Source organism: Acomys russatus, chromosome X (assembly GCF_903995435.1).
Source record: "Acomys russatus chromosome X, mAcoRus1.1, whole genome shotgun sequence".
NCBI classification, from domain to species: Eukaryota; Metazoa; Chordata; class Mammalia; order Rodentia; family Muridae; genus Acomys; species Acomys russatus.
Window position 1 is genome coordinate 33,655,531 of NC_067169.1, and position 17,113 is coordinate 33,672,643.

The 17,113-nt window shown below is 38.2% G+C and overlaps 1 pseudogene; it reads right to left on the reverse strand.

Moving 5' to 3' along the window:
- Positions 1–1,498: 1,498 nt before the first annotated feature.
- On the reverse strand, positions 1,499–15,605 carry LOC127185203 (phosphoglycerate mutase 1-like; annotated as a pseudogene).
- Positions 15,606–17,113: the final 1,508 nt, after the last annotated feature.

A 17,113-nucleotide genomic window follows, 5' to 3' on the forward strand; every position in this document is an offset into this window, starting at 1 on the left:
AATGATTTCAAAACAAGGAATGAATGTACAATCCTGTGTGGGAACAACATTCTAAAGAATAGTCAGTATCCCACTTGGAGCTTTTCCTCCAAATTTCGGCTGATTCTGCAAATAACTCATCTGATAGATGCACTGACACTGAAACTGAGGAAGGAATTTCATCTAAAGAGAATACTGATGAAGAGCAAGATAGTCAGTCCTCTGATGCAGCCAACAAAGATAGTGAGACCATGGAGGAGAGCCCTAAGGAGGTCAAGAAAGACAAAGATGATGATGGCACTACCAAAAAAGATGATAAGGGCAATGATGAAGAGGAGAAGAAAAGAAAAATACAGAAAGAAAAGAGAGATACTGGATGGGCGGTGGTGGCACATGCTTTTAATCCTAGCACTTGGGAGGCAGAGGCAGGCAGATTGTTGTGAGTTCAAGGCCAGCCTGGTCTACAAAGCAAGTCCAGGACAGTTAAGGCTACACAGAGAGATCCTGTCTCGGAAAAATAAAAGAAAGAAAGAAAGAAAGAAAGAAAGAAAGAAAGAAAGAAAGAAAAAGAAAAGAGAGATAGAGAGAGCTGAGAGAACATAAAACTTTTTAAAATCTAATTTTGTTCTTTAGGTGACTCTTAGATTCCTGGGGTTCCCCATGGACACAGTGAGCTGTACTTTATGGAGGAAGTGGGGGAAGGTAGCAAGAGAGAGGCAGAAAGACCCTTGTTTTATTTCTCTGTTCTAAATTGCCTATCTATAAGTAAGGGAAAAATAAGAAGTTGACAAGCCTATGTTATCATTTTTTAACTGCACTCTTGCAATACTGGAGTCTATTAGAGACAATGCATATTCAGCAGAAATCAATGAAAATGTAAAGTGTATCCATGTAGCATGGTAACTGCCTTGCAAGGTTTTTCTTATTATATAAAAGTTATATTTTTTTGGAGACTATTCTAAAAATAGATACCAAAATGGCTGTGTGATGAGGTCTTCCATGGATGATTGTTGTGGCATAAATCAGGAGATTTCTAGGAGTCTAAATCTTCATTCAGAATAAGGGCATTTTTTATTTGTTTTTTTTTTCTTAGCACTTGAACTTTAAAGTGATACCAATTATTTTATTTTGTATTATAAATATATGTAAGGTGTCATGTTATAAAATCTGCATATCTGAACTTTTATCTAAGTTCAAATATGCTATTAAATGAAAAGTAAAATTCAAATATCAAAATCTAATTAATACCTTCAAGAATGCAAAAGAAATGTGCAACAAAAACTAATTCCAGTAATCAGGTATTTATAGACTCTATTGATGAAAATTATCAAAAGCTATGTACTGATAGAAAATGAAAGATGTCTTACACACTAAAAAAAAGCACATATCTGATGTGATTCTAGTCTCTAAGAAATTAGTCCAGGTAATGAATACTGAAAAATGAAGGAATGAAAGGCTTCCAATAGGTATTTTGCTTTTCTCTGAAGCAAAGTGCAATGATGGAAGATGGTATTTGCTCTCAGAGGATGAGATGCTGAGGAGTCTTCTCCGAATATTGCTTCTCCTCTTTCATATCTCGGCTGTTGTTTGCCATCTTGCTTGGAGACTGGACTGGGCAGGTGCTGAGTGAGTGCATGGCCATAACTTCCTTATCAGAGAAGATGGATGTCATGTACACTAATAAGACAAAAACTAATGCTAATTCTCCTCCTTTAAACTCTGTAAAATGTCCAGCCTAATAGTTTCATCTTAGACTACAAATGCAAATATTTCAGAAGGGAAATGTGGCCCAGACTACCCATGAGTTCTCTATCATCCTGTTTTCAATTCCTGAAGGTTAGAATTCCAGCCTTCTTCCACCATATCTGTGAGTTTTACTTTGGAGGGATGAAAATTTCATGTTGGTTTGTTTGTTTTGTTTTGGGTCTGTTTGGTTTTTTTGTTTGTTTGTTTGTTAGTATTTTGGTTCTGCTGAACATAGTAGTGCTATTCACCCTCCTAGTTAAAACAAAAAATTAAATCTCAAAAAACCTCCTTATTTTTCTCTCTTTTACAGGCATGAAACCCTTCCCTGGAAAACTAATAAAGCTCCTTTTTGAGAGATGTGTTTGTATCTTCCACTATTGATATCTCTGGGCCAGGCTAAAACATCCTCGATTTGATTTCCTTCAACTATTTACCCTGACAACTCTCTCTCCCTCATCTCTAACTTTTATCTTCTAGCAAACAAATGGTAGTCATGAGCAGCATCAAAAAGCTCTTGTTTTTTATATATAAACTGATCATAATTTTCTATTGTTTAGGCAATTCACTGGAGTTGCAAACTACTGTCTGATGCTTCCTTGAGCTTTTTCTCATAATTGGACTATCTACAGTTTTATCTGAAAGATTCTTTTATGTTATTTAAATAAGACATAAATATTAGGCATATTACTAGAGGCCTGAGCTTTTCTATATTAATATACTGACCAGACACTTCCTCTGTTTAAGTGTTCAGTATCTTTCCATCAAATTCTTCTGGATTATTATTCCTTACCTGCAGTGATTTAGAGGTGACAGAGATGCAATAAGCTCCTGAATCTGCTACTTACCTGACACAGGCAACAGGGCTTTGAGACTCTTAGGTCTGAACTTATTATCAAGGTAGCGAATTAATTCTGGGGTTTGAACAAACTCATAAAACACTAGTATCAGATGGGATCACTCACAGACAGTGAGTAAATGGGACAAAATGGCAAGATTCCTTTATAATTATGTTTCAAACACCTAACAAGTTTAATGCACGACAATTAGCATCTCCCGCCCTCCCTCCCCCCCCCTCAGCTAATGAGTGAATGCTTTTACATCACCTATTACAGGATTTGTTTCATTTTTTAGAAAAGATTCATTAAAATTCTAGATACTAGCATTTTATTCTATCCCAAGGCATCAAATCCACAAAAACGTCCTGTTTCCCTGATAATTTCCCCTGTTTCCTGACTCAAGAACAAATGCTTTGTTAACATTTTTTCAAAGGCAGCTCCCATTCCCTGAAAATTTTACTAGTGTGCTGTTTCCATGACTAAATAAAGTGATAAAGTTTCCCAGATTTTCAATTATAACTGTACTCCTGGAGGTTCCCATAGCAAGTTTTGGAACAAAATACATAATTAGGATGGATGTTTTATGTGACTATACCTTAGCGCCTTATTTGTTTCACTGACTTGACTAGAATCATATTCATCATTTGTTACATGTATGCACATAGTAGTCCAGGTGATTACTCAGCTCATTCCATGATACAGACATAGAACTGAAAGTCTGGGAAAGACAGAACACACAGGCACAAAAAAAGAAAATGTAACAGATTTATTGTCAACAGCCTCCATCTGGATAGGAGGGGCAATAGAACAGATTTCTTAGCTCCCCCTTTCTCCTATTGGTCCTGCTTTGATGACTTTCCCCAACTCTTCTCATCTTTCTCTTCACAATGTCTTCTGGGAGTAAGAAGCCGAAATCATAGAGAGCTGGCCTTCACTCTCCTTGTCTACCATGTCCCTTTACCTTCCTACCAATTGAGTCTCTGGACCTGTTTTCCAAAGCCCTATGTCAGCAACCTTGAAGGCTTTGTATCTACTTTTGTCTTTCTGATCCAAATGTATTGATTTGTCAGTTTGCTTAGCTACATTCAGCTGATGCTCCCTTAGGAGACATTTGTTTGTAAGAACCATGACTGTTGAGGCTGGAGAGATGGCACTTGCTGCTGGATTTGGTTTCCATGATCCTTACATTTAGGATACACATATATTTGCAGATAAACGCTCATACATATAAAGCAAAAATAATCCTTTAGAGGAGAACATGTTGTGTACTCTACTGGGTTACAGATTAGGTGAAATTGAAGTTATATGGATTTTCTCCTGATTAAGGAAAGAGCAAGAATCCACAAGTCTACCAGCAAGGAAAAGATCAGGACCAAGTGAACTTGCTGCTGAATTTCACCAAATCTTTAAAGAACTGGTGGTAATGCTACTTAAATTATTCTAAAGTTTAATAGGAGTTAGCCCCTCAAAATTCATTCTAGAATATCAGAATAGGTTACCCCTATTACCCAAACCAGAGAAGGACATGAAAGCAACAATGAAAAAGAAAACAATAGTTCTTAATGAACATCAATACAAAAGTGCATAGCAAAATAAAGTACATCAAACAGATCATTCATGATGATACAATTGACTTTATTCCAGGGATATAAGTTATACCCAGAATAGTTCAACCTATATAAAATCAATTAATAGAGCACACTATGAAAACGATAAAAGCTTTCTGGTCATTTCAGTATATGATGAAAAATAATGCAATAAAATTTAATATCCCTTCATGATAAAGCTCTGAGCAGATTAGATCTAAAAGACAGGTATCTCCACTCAAATTCCATTACTATTATTCAATATATTGCCAGAAGTTTTATCTAGAAGATTTAGGTAAGATAAAGAAATGACATGGTTATAAAAATGAGGATGGAGGTGTAATAATTTGTTTGCAAATAATAAAATTCTTCATATAAAATACATAAAAATTCTAAGATTCTTGAAGTTGATAATTTAATTCTGTTAAATACCAGGACACATAACCTCATACAGAAACCAGTAAGTTTTCTATACGTTAAGAATGGATTTGTTCATAATTAAATCTCAAAAGCAATCTTATTTCCAATATCTGAAAATGTACCTGTAAATATACTTAACTAAGGAAATGAAAGACTTCTGTACTGAAAATTCTAAAATCCTACCAAATCATTTGAAGATATATTCAAAACGTAAGTATTACCCATGTTCCTGGGTTGACAAAATTAAGATTGTTAAAACATTAACAAAATGACTCATGCAACACAATTCTCATCAGAATATCAATAATGTTCTTCAGAGGAATAGAAAGTTAATATCAAAGGACACTGAATAGTTCAAGCTGTCTTGAGACAAACAATTAAAGCCAGAAGCAGGAAGCTACATGATCTCAAGATACACTACAGAAACACAGTAACCTAACACTGTAGAAACATACATACAGGTTAGTAACCCAGAGTTCTCAGAATTAAACCAACCCATTGACAGCCATTGCTTATTTTTAAGGTAACAAGGCAAACAAAGAAACAAACAAACAAAACTTTGCAGAAAAAATCAGTTCAGTAACTTGGAAACCTAGATGTGCACATACAAAAGCAAAGTCCAGCCTAGTCTACATAGCACAGTGAGATCTTGTCTCAAAAAAAAAAAAAACTAATTATATAAACTGATAAATGATAGATAGATAGATAGATAGATAGATAGATAGATAGATAGATAGATACCTGTGGGGAGCCAAGACCATAGCCGGCAAGCATCTTGGACCTTGGCATAATACATCGAGTGGACCTGGGGCAGGCTGCCTTGTGACCTCTTTCCCTCCTTGTCTCAGGGTACATTCCAGAAGGCTGCCTTGAGACCTCTTCCCCTCTGTCAAGGTACACTCCAGCTGTTCTCAGTATTCCTAGAATTACAGAAGCCTTCAGAGTACAAGTGAAACAAAGTCTATAGATAACATCTTGTGGTTCCAGATGCCTAACAATTCCACCCAGCCCCAGAACCACAGGGGCCCTCGCCCTGCCAACTTCCTGACTTCCTGATATCTTGTGAAAACTGCCCACCCGGATAACCCCACTCAGCCTCCTGCTTCAATGATATATAATTGCCTGTGAAAAAATAAAATTTGGTCAGCTTGATCAGACTCCTTGACTTGCTGTCCGTTCTTCGTGTCTCTTGTCCCCTATTCTCTCCCTAGGGGTCCGGGGTTCCCAGTTGATTGTCTGGAGGGTCTGGACAGATACCTATTTCCAATCACTAGACCAAGCCCTGTCCGCTCAATGTTTATACTAAAACTTCTTAGTGCCTTTCAGACATCCTCACCTACCCATGTCTTCTACAGCCTTTGCTCCAATCACCTGGTAAGTCTCCCTCTGTACAATCCAGTTGTCCTATCCCCAGTGCCTAGGCCATGTCCAGGTTATACATCATATGTGTCCTTAACAACCCATAACATCCCTGACTACTGTTCATGCATCTTTTTCACTGGCTTAGCATGCTGAGTCCCCAGGACACTCAAATGCTTACACAACCCCTGATCCCCAGGCCTAAGCTCAGACGCACATACTGTGCACTTGAGCTACCTGGTAATTCACCTGCTTGCAACATCCATAACCTCCACTTAGAAACAATTCTAATAGCACAAGAAATTGGCCAAGAACTGACAAGTGGGATTTTGAGAAATTAAAGTTACAATAAAGGAAACAATAACCAGGGAGCAAATAGTCAATATGCAGAACATTAAAATTTTTTCCAACTACACATCAGACAAGGGACTATTATATAAAATCATCAGACCAGGCACTACTATATAAAACATATATAACTGCAAAAGTTAAACATCAAAGAAATAAAACATCCAATCAATAAATGGGCCAAAACCAGGTGGTTCTCAAAGAAGAGAAAAGGGTCAATATTATTAGCTGTCAAGGAAAAACAAGTTAAATCTTCTTTAAGATCTCATCTTATTTTTGTCAGGATGGCTACCATCAAAAGCACAAATAACAATGAATGCTGGCAAGGATGTAGGGGGAAAAGAAGCTTCATCAGCAATTCTCAACCTGGGGGTCACAAGCCCATTGGGGTTTGCTTATCAAAAATCACGCCTATCAGATATTTACATTACAATTCATAATAGGAGCAAAATTAAAGTTATTAAGTAGCAATGAAATAATTTTGTGGTTGAGGGTCACCATAAGACCTGTATTAAAGGGCTGAAGCATTAAGAAGGTTGAGAACCACCGCCTTATATACTGCTGGTAGGAATGTAAACTGCTATAGTCACTACAGAATCAGTATAAATCTCTCAAAAACTGGAAAAAGAACTACCATATGGCCCAGCTATAGCATTCCTAGGTATATAGGCAATGATTATTGCTGCAGAATTGTCTACAGCTGAGAAATAGAACAAGAGAAGACAGCATCAACAAATGAATACATTTTTAAAATTTGGTCCATAAAAACAATGGTATTTTTTTCAACCATAAGGAAAAGTGACATTGTGATCTTTGCATAAAAAATGCATGCTGAGATGCTGACATCCTGTATCTTTCATGTTCCAGCTCTAAGTGGTCTGGGTGCTGTTCCTCATCAGAAAAAGCCAGCTTCAAAGCAGGCTCCTGATCCAAATTGGTCCAGCATTTCAGACTGTGCCACAAAGGACTAATATTAAGCCTGGAATTTCTCAACATTTAGAGACTGGACCACAAATACTATTCCTAGCTTGTTTAACCATTTTTTTTTTCATTTGTATTTGGGGCTCTAAATAGGTATTCTCTGCCTCAAATCAGCTTGAAGAAACTTTAAGAGAAAAACACCCCGTTTCCCTTAAGGCCGTTGTGTAGGATTTTGGTTGCTTTCTTGATTATATATATATATAGTCATTAAACGCTATGAAGATAGATAGGTGTTGTAAAGAAAGAAAGGGGAGTATAGAGATATGTAGAGATGATGGGACAAAAAGTAGATTATTAAATCTACTCCTTAACTTAAGGCCTTAATATTTACTCACAAATAAGGTTAATTTGATCTATTGATATAAAAAATTTGTATAATGATAAATTAACAAAATAAAATAAGATAAACAAAATAAGTTTAATTTTGATACATTAAAATATAATTCAAATTTCATATTCTACACACATTATATTTCTACTCTAATATAAGGTATAGTAGATATACACCTCAATTAATACATGGTTTATTTCAATACTATGATAGTACTATTACAGGCTGTTTAGGATAATTAAGTAATATAAGTTAATTGTTACTTCATCAATTCATGGTCATGTCAAGTACAAGAATATACATGCTAGGTTTAACAGATATGATTCTATAGTTAGATAAGGCCTTCAAACACCTCAGAGACCTACAAAATATGGCATTTAAAATGTTTTTATTATTTTAAGGATTTTTTGACAATAAGACATATTAACTCCTGGCAGCACCCAGCCTAGCACAAAGAAGATGATGAACATTGAAGAACCTCCTTGTGGAGATGGCTTTGAGTGTGGCAAAACAGCCATGGGACAAAAATGTCCTCATTTCTCCTAAAGACAGTTCTGCCTTAAAAAGGGCAAGTTTGGATGCAGGCAGAGTTGATAGCCAAACTCTGCCAAAACAGGGTAAGCAAGCCCTCTATAGTTCCTGCCTCACAAATATCTGTCATATACATTGATTCAGAAGGCTAAAGATGATGCTCCAATGTTATAGAGAGTTTTGGGTGACCTGGAAAACAGTAAACTGTCTCTGTCATTTTTTCATTTTGAAAGCTGCCAACCTGCACGTCCTGTTTACTTAGGTAGTTAAATTTATTCCTTCTGACGTCTATGATGAGGTTGAAGACCAGATAGATACTTTTAAAATTAAGCTTAATTATTTAAGAGAAGATACTTTTAGGTCTAGATAGTTACTTTTAGGTTGATATATTTGAACTTTGATAGATAGTGATTTAGTTCAAAACTTTAGATTCACCAAGATATAACAGATAATATTTCTTCAATATTAATATCTCTGTCACCCACCTTTTGACCAATAAAAGACCATTCACCTGGGCAGGGCAAAGGAGATAGATGTGGCTAAGGTTCCCATGCTTAGAGAAACAGAAAGACTCTTGGGAAGGAGAAGAAAAAAAGAGAGACCCGAGGAGAGAGAAAGGAGAAGGAAAGATGCCATGGGTGAGGTGGAAAAAGAAGCACATGGCCAGTATGGATGGAAGATTTGGCCCAGATGAAGAACATTAGCAGGTATTTGGAATTATGGATGGGAGATAGTTTAATAGAAATTATTAGAAGCAGATGGCATGGGATTGGGGCAGGTATAGGATACTTGCATCACTCTGGGAAGTGGTTTAGGGGATTAATATCTGCCCCGCTCCAGGTTAGCTAAGGCTATTTTAAAATATAACAGGTGTCTGTGTCTTGATTGATTGCTAGCGGTTTTTACTGATGTAGTAATAATAGGTTTAGGCCTGGTAATAAACATTATTAGGCCCTATTGGTAATTTAAAAACAACATGTACAAAGATACAGAAGCACAGTCAAACACATACAAATGCACATGGATACCTACAAACAAAAATAGACATGCACGAGTGGACAGAACACATAAATGAGGAGACATGAACACACAGACACAAACTAACCATCAGCATAAACACACAAACACACATGCACATCCAAACACCAACACACATATACATGCACAAACATACACACCTAAATGCATACACAAACTCACAAGCATGAACCCACAGGCATATAAAAACATGCACATAGACATTTATACACACACAAGCACACACAAAAAAATCACACACACACCGAAGTACAAATACAAACATACACAAACACAAAAATACATGCAAACACACAGAAACCAACATGCAAATGTTAACAAAAGTGACAAACATAGTTGTATACAAATGAAACTCTCCTGTGAACACATAATACATGCACATGTGTACACACACACAAAGTACACATAAGGATACATAAAAATATATATGTGCATGTATACATACAAACACACAGACCTACACATATACACAAACATAAACCCACACACAAGTACATTACTGCACACAGACACACACACAACACATGAATATAATGTGCATATATGATAATACAGCACATACAATATACAAATGCAAAGAGCCACCAAAACACACAGACACACAAGCACAGATGCATGCACACACACTCACAAACACACAGAAAACATATAAACACTTTGATGCATAGGCGCCTATAATGTATGTAAAATGAAATCCACACACAACAGAAACTCATACAAATACACAAAGATATATGGCCACAAGTGTACCAAGAATCGAGTACATAGACAAGCACAGGTATACACAAATACATGTGATCCCACTAGCACACACAACAGAGACACAAATGTGGATGCATAAACATAAACATGCACGCATACATAGAGAAACACATGCACATTCACATACATGCAGACACACAAGCACAGAAGATGTACACACTAATACCAAACAAACCACGTCATCTCAAGCAGAAAGGCTGAAGCAGGAGGCATGACTCTGCCATTTTAAACAATGTGCTACAGCACTGGAGTGAGGACATGGTGCTGGCCTAAGTCCAGACACACACATCAGTGAAGCAGAAGGTTTTGTTTTTTTCTGAAGGTTTTTTTGTTTTTTCTGAAGGTTTTGTTTTTTTCACATAAAGGCTAAAAACCTTTATTGGACAATCAAATCCTCTCACTAATGTGCTGGAAAGGTTAGAAACTCATTGCATCAAGTCACACTCTTGCTGTCTTGCAGATGGATCACAGAGCCTTCAGGCTCCATCTGCTCCAGGTGTGGCTGCAAAGAGCTAAGAGGCTCCCTGAAGTGCTTGCCATAGCTGGGACCACTTTCCCTGCTACTTGATCAATAGAGTGGATCCTCCCCCTTCCATTTTTTAATCCTGGCACACAGTGCTGCCATTCAGTAACTCACTCTGCTGCTTCCTGAGGCAGGATCCACCCTGTCGCTCAGAGTCCTTTAAGAATGATTGCTCACTGACTGATCCAAGATGACAGTGCCGAACACTCAGAGGACGGATCTACAGGACAGAGACTAGGGACCAGGCTTGGAGCTACAGAGCTCAAGACCTGAAAAGCCCTATGTAAGAGGGGTCCCCAAAGTGCAGAGCACAGGTGGGTATGGTCTCGGACCACCCAACTGGCCCACGGAGGATGAGTGCCCAGTCCCGAGAGTCTAGACCTGTATCCTCCTGGGAGCTGCTGTTGTGCACTATATCAGGGACTTGGTATCTGAGACTGAACTGTGGCTAGTGAAACACCAGCCTGGAGCTGCAGACCTGGGAAAAATGCAGGAAAATGGATGGCTCTGACCTCAGACTGGCCTGTGAGTACTGAGAAAGCCCCAGGAGCTGGCGGACACGCGGGCACAAAATACAAAGCCCAGCACAACCAAGCATGCACTCTTTGTCTCCCTCTCTGACAGATCTGTAGGCCAGCAGGTCAGGGGGCTGAGAGTGTGGATCTGGGACACATGGGGACCCAGGCACCACACACTCAGGTTGACTGATCTAATGTGGCTAGGTCTGAAGGGATCAGGTGAAAACCTCCATCCCAGTGAACTGCTCCTGCACACTTGGATGCAACTTATCTGGTTTGAGTAGAGGGAGCAGATGCCTAGCTAGCCACCACAGCTCAGCAGGGGCTCCCATGCTCTTGAGAGAGTCTGAATCCGCCAGAGGGGATCAGGCAGAAAACTAAGCACCTGCCCCAACCCAGGGAGCCATTTCCGCAAGTTCTGGTAGAGCCTGACCAGCTGCCACAACCCAGCACAAATGCCTGTGTGCACTGAGATGGGACTGAACCAGCCTGAAGGGATATGGTGGAAGTCTAGATGACTCCCACACACCAGAGAGCAATATCTGCTCTCTCAAGTGGGACTGAACCTAGGCACCACAGCCTGGACGGGTCAGGCAGAATCCTAGCCAGCCCCTATAAGCCAGCAAGGGTTTCGGCACTCTAGGGCTGACTGAGTCTAGTCCCCTCAGAGTCCCAGTGCCCTAGGGCAAGGTTTTCAAACCCAGCCAAAGGCAGGATAACTGTCTTTATCTACACTACCTCAGACTGGTTCTTGGGTTGTAGAACAGCAGGACTGGTCTCTGCTGGCCCAGTGGGAAGCCCAGGATGTGGAGTAAAGTGCCCTGGAGCTGAAACTAGGTCACCTGCCTGATCCTGGAAGGACACAAGAAACTACCTCCCAATACCAGAGACAGCAAGGTGACTAAATGTCAGCGTAAAACCACAAACAACAAAAACCAAACTATATGGCATCTCCAGATCCCAGCTATCCCAAAGAAATCAACCCTGAGAACTCAAACACAACTGAAATACAAGAAAATGACCTCAAATTCTTAGTTATAAAGATGATAAAGGAAGAAATGAATAAAATCCATAAACAAATGCAGAAAGATGCAGCAAAACCTGTTGAAGACATTTAAAAGGCCTATAGAGAGGCACTGGGAGAAATTCAGGAAAATACAATCAGATGAAGGAAATCAATAAAACAGTTCAAGATCTGAAGGCCTACTAGACCTTTGTTAGATGTAGGGTTGGTGAAGATCTTTTCTCAGTCTGTAGGCTGTCGCTTTGTTCTCTTAAAAGTGTCTCCTGCCTTATAGAAGCTTCTCAGCCTCATGAGGTCCCATTTATTAATTGTTGACCTTAAGGCCTGGGCTGTTGAAATTCTGTTCAGGAAGTTGTCTCTTGTGCCAATGTGTTCCAAGATTTTCCCTACTTTTTCTTCTAACCGATTTAGTGTCTCTGGCTTTATGTTGAGGTCTTTAATCCACTTGGACTTGAGTTTTGTGCATGGTGACAAAAATGGGTTCAATTGCATTTTTCTACATGTAGACATCCAGTTAGACCAGCCCCATTTGTTGAAGATACTATCATTTTTCCATTGAATAGATTTGGCCTCTTTGTCAAAAATCAAGTGACCATATGTGTATGGATTCATATCTGGGTCTTCAGTTCAATTCCACTGATCAACCAGCCTGTTGCTGTGCCAGTACCGTGCTGTTTTAATTACTATTGCTTTATAGTACAGTTTGAGATCAGGTATGGAGATTCCTCCAGAGCACCTTTTATTGTACAGAATTTTTTTTTAGCTATTCTGGGTTTTTTGTTTTTCCATATGAATTTGAGAATTAATCTTTCAATGTCTTTAAAAAATTGTGTAGGTATTTTGATAGGGATTACATTGACTCTGTAAATTGCTTTTGGTAAATTGGCCATTTTTACTATGTTAATTCTCCTGATGCATGAACAAGTAAAAGCTCAAAAAATTAAACACCACCAAACCAAATAACCCATTTAGGAAATGGGGCTTGGAGCTAAACAGAGAATTCTCAACAGAGAATATCAAATGGCTGAGAAACACTTAAAGAAATGCTCAACCTCCTTAGTCATCAGAGAAATGCAAATCAAAACAACTCTAAGATTCCATCTTACACCCATTAGAATGGCGAAGATCAAAAACTCAAGTGACAGCACATGGTGGAGAGGATGTGGAGAAAGGGGAACACTCCTTCATTGCTGGTGGGAGTGCAAACTTGCACAACCACTTTGGAAATCTATCTGGCACTTTCTCAGAAATCTGGGAGTAGGGCTTCCTCAAGACCCAGCTATTCCACTCCTTGGAATATACCCAGAAGTGTTCAACTGCACAACAAGGACATATGCTCAACCAGGTTCATAGCAGCCTTATTCATAATAGTCAGAACCTGGAAACAACCTTGATGTCTGTCAGTCAAAGAATAAAGAAACTGTGGTTCATTTACACTATAGAATACTACTCAGCTATTAAAAACAAGGAAATCCTGAAATTTGTGGGCAAATGGATGGAAGTGGAAATGATCATCCTGAGTGAGTTAACCCAGACCCAGAAAGATACACATGGCATATACTCACTTATAATTGGACACTAGCCCAAAAGGGATGTCTTCTGAAAGTCTTCACTTAGCTGGAGATTTGGATAAATACTGGGACTTCCTATTGAGACACTAGGTGAAAGAGGTAAGGAAGAATGGGAACATAAAAAGATCCAGAGGGTCCTAGAAACCTACAGGAAGAACATCAAGGGAGGTAGATCTGGACCCAGGGGGGTCAGCTCAAACTACTGTATCAACAAAGGACAATGCATGCAAGAAACCTAGAACCCCTATCCAGATCTAGCCAAATGGACACCACATTCTCCACAATTGTGTGAAGAGCAGGGACTGACGTGGAGATAAATTCTGGTGCCCCCTATTTGACCATTCCCCTTGGTGGGGAGACCTGGTAACACTAAAAGGAAGAGTAAGCTGGCTATCAGGAAGAGATCTTATAGTGGGGGGATGGATTCCCCTTCTGTCACAGACCTAGGGGAAGAGAATCAGATGAAAGAGGAAGGGAGGGGCAATGGGAAGATACAAGTGAAGGGATAACAATTGAGATATAATCTGAATAAATTACTTAAATAAAGTTTAAAAAAAGAAACCTCAGAGGGCCTTTTGTGTGCTGATTGATGCCATGGGCAGCAACCAAGACCCCTTTCCCCTCCTTGATCTGGGTAACAATTTCTTCATTCCAGAAGGGCAGTACTCTGGCAATAGTATCTATCCTTCAAGTTATCACAAGAGGGTAACTGGTCCTTAGTATGGCATGTGCACCTACAATCCTTATTGATGCTTCTGTAGAAGGGATGAGCATGCTCCATCAGAAGTGGTGGGACATCATAAGATCACCTTCAGATCTCCACCTGCACTTCACTATGCTTAGCAGCAGTTTCTGTTTTAAGAGCAGTTAGACATGCATAATGTCTCTAATTAAGGCTCTAGGTCCAGATCACTGGCAGCCACCTCTGGACAATGGCATCTAGGACTGTCCAGGTCTGGATTGCTCTCTTTTGCACCAAAGTGAAGCAGATGTCAAATTCATAGCCACTGTCTCATAGTGCCTGCCCACCATGTTTTGCCTCCTCATGAAGTTGCTCAGGCCAGGTCTGCATTGTACCAGCTGCTGAAGTGGTTCTCCAGGTTAAGCCACTCAAATTGAAGTCATCCATTGTACATAACACATATCAGATCCCATATGGGTCTACCAGGCACCCTAGCAAAATTTTTTTACTAAACTGATCAACTGTTAATAGAAAATGCGCTACATGCCTTAGAATTTGATAAGAAACACCATGTTAATATTAAAGGTTTGAAGAAATATTTTTTATTCCTTGGCATCATGCTAAGGTAATTATAAACCAATATCCTATTTGTACTTTGTATAACCAATCTACATTATCTACAGTAAGTAACCCAAAAAGTACCCAAAGAAATGAAATATGACAAGTGTATATGTTTCATTTTGCAGAATTTGGAAAATAAAATATGTGCACCATACCATAGATACATATTCAGGATTTCAGTGGGCAACTGCTTTAAGTTCTGTAAAGGCTGATTCTGTAATTACACATTTATTAAAAGTTGTGACATTATGGTGATACCTGTACAATTTAAGACTAAGAATGCTCCAGCATATGACTCTAGTAAAATGAAACAGTATTTTTTTTTTTGTATTAAAAACACAGTTAAGAGATTTGAAATATTTTAAGAAACTTTAAAGTGTTGGTATAAATCAAACTTACTTTATAAATCTCTAAGAGTTGAAATAATTGGAGCTAAGATAAAAACATTTTGAGCAAGGCAGTGGTATCCCATTGCATTAATCATAGCAGAGACAGGGAGGTCACTATAAGTTAGTTTCTAAGTTCGAGACTGAGAAGGAACAAAGTGGTGGTAGGTCACACCTTTAATCCCAGCAGTTGGGAGGCATACAACTTCAATCACAACACTTAGGAGACAGAAAAATTCAGATCTCTGAGTTCAAGGCAAGCTAGATACAGATCAGGCCAGTTGTGGTGGTTCATACCTTTAACACCAGCAATTTGAAGGCACATGCCTTGGATCCCAACAGCTGGAAGAAAGAGGCAGGCATATAGGAATTACAGTGATTTAATTTTAAAAGTCACTTGAAAAAGGGAGGCTGAAATTTAATCTAAATTAAATATACTTAAGTATATTCAAATTTTCAACAGAAATTAAAAAAGTTTCAGTAGAGAGATAATACTTTTCTATTGCCAAAATACATTTTGTCCTAGGAAAGATATAGCCCATAAGTTATGGTTGGGGCAAGTTTTTGTTTTTTCTTTCCAGGAGAATAAAAACATCTTACTACAGACTCCTGAGATCACTAGACAAATGAAACGTCGGAAGAAAAAGGATGGATTATCAAGAGAAAATTTGACAAGAAGGAAAGTAAATTGGCCAAGTGATAATGCCCATATCCATCTTGTCTCTTCTGCGCTCTACAGATATCAGTGGCAAATGGACTTTTTGCGGTCCCAATTCCATTAAAAAAAATAATGATGATTTTGGTGTTGGAGCTTGTCATTCTCCTTCTCTACACTTATGCATGCTTGTTAAAGTAAAATCCAAACTCTCTGTCTCATATTGTAAAAGACACCTGGTATCGACAAAGGAAAACAAAAAATAAGGGATTGTTCTATTGCCATCAATTTCATACTGTTTTAATTTTCATTTTACTCTCTAAGTTTCTTAAGGTACATTATCTCAAAATTAATAACATATATATTGTATACACATATATGTAATTTTGTCATGATATTAATAGTTGTGCAAAGTATTAGCTAATTTTAGAAACAATCATCATCAATCTTCCTGTACAGATTTTTAGCTGTGAGTTGAAGTAAGTAATTAGAATCAAAGTTTGTGTACCTTGGATGTACCTAATAGATTATGGTCCTCAAACTTTCTGAGATCTGCTGAATATCACATTTAAAATGATTAAATTTTCTACCACTCTCAAGAGCAACCTTTCAGGTTTCCAAGAAGATGATGGTGGCTCACGACAATGAATCCACTTGGCTTATGTAACAACACCAACTGGAGGAAAACCTCCTCCATGTAGTTTCTGCTGCCTAGTTCTGGTTCTGTGCAAACAGTGGAAACCCTTGAGTTGACTTATTTTCTGCGTAGTCAGGATGGCCACTAAGCTGATAAGAACCACCTAAGATCAGCTTCAAGCTATAGTCTGCTCAGGACATTCAAATTGCTGAGTTCAAGTGAGACTAACATGAACATTTTACAGAACGCTGAACTAAAAAACAAAACAAAAAAAAGTATTACTAAAACTGTCAAATAGAACCAAGGTGGACATTGTAGAAAGCTTTGCAAAAATAGCTTCATTATGGTAAATAATTTTACTGTATTCGACTTCAAATCATTCCTTTTATTTAAACAAAAGGAGATATAGAAATAATATAGGAACAATAGCAAAAATTGTAGATTATTGAATATACTCTTATAGATCTCTGCACATTGATAGAAAATTAAGGTTATAATTGGTTATCTTGGTTTAGATTCTTTGTATTTTGATAAAAATTAAGGTTATATTTTGGTTACTATATATCAACTTGTTATAAG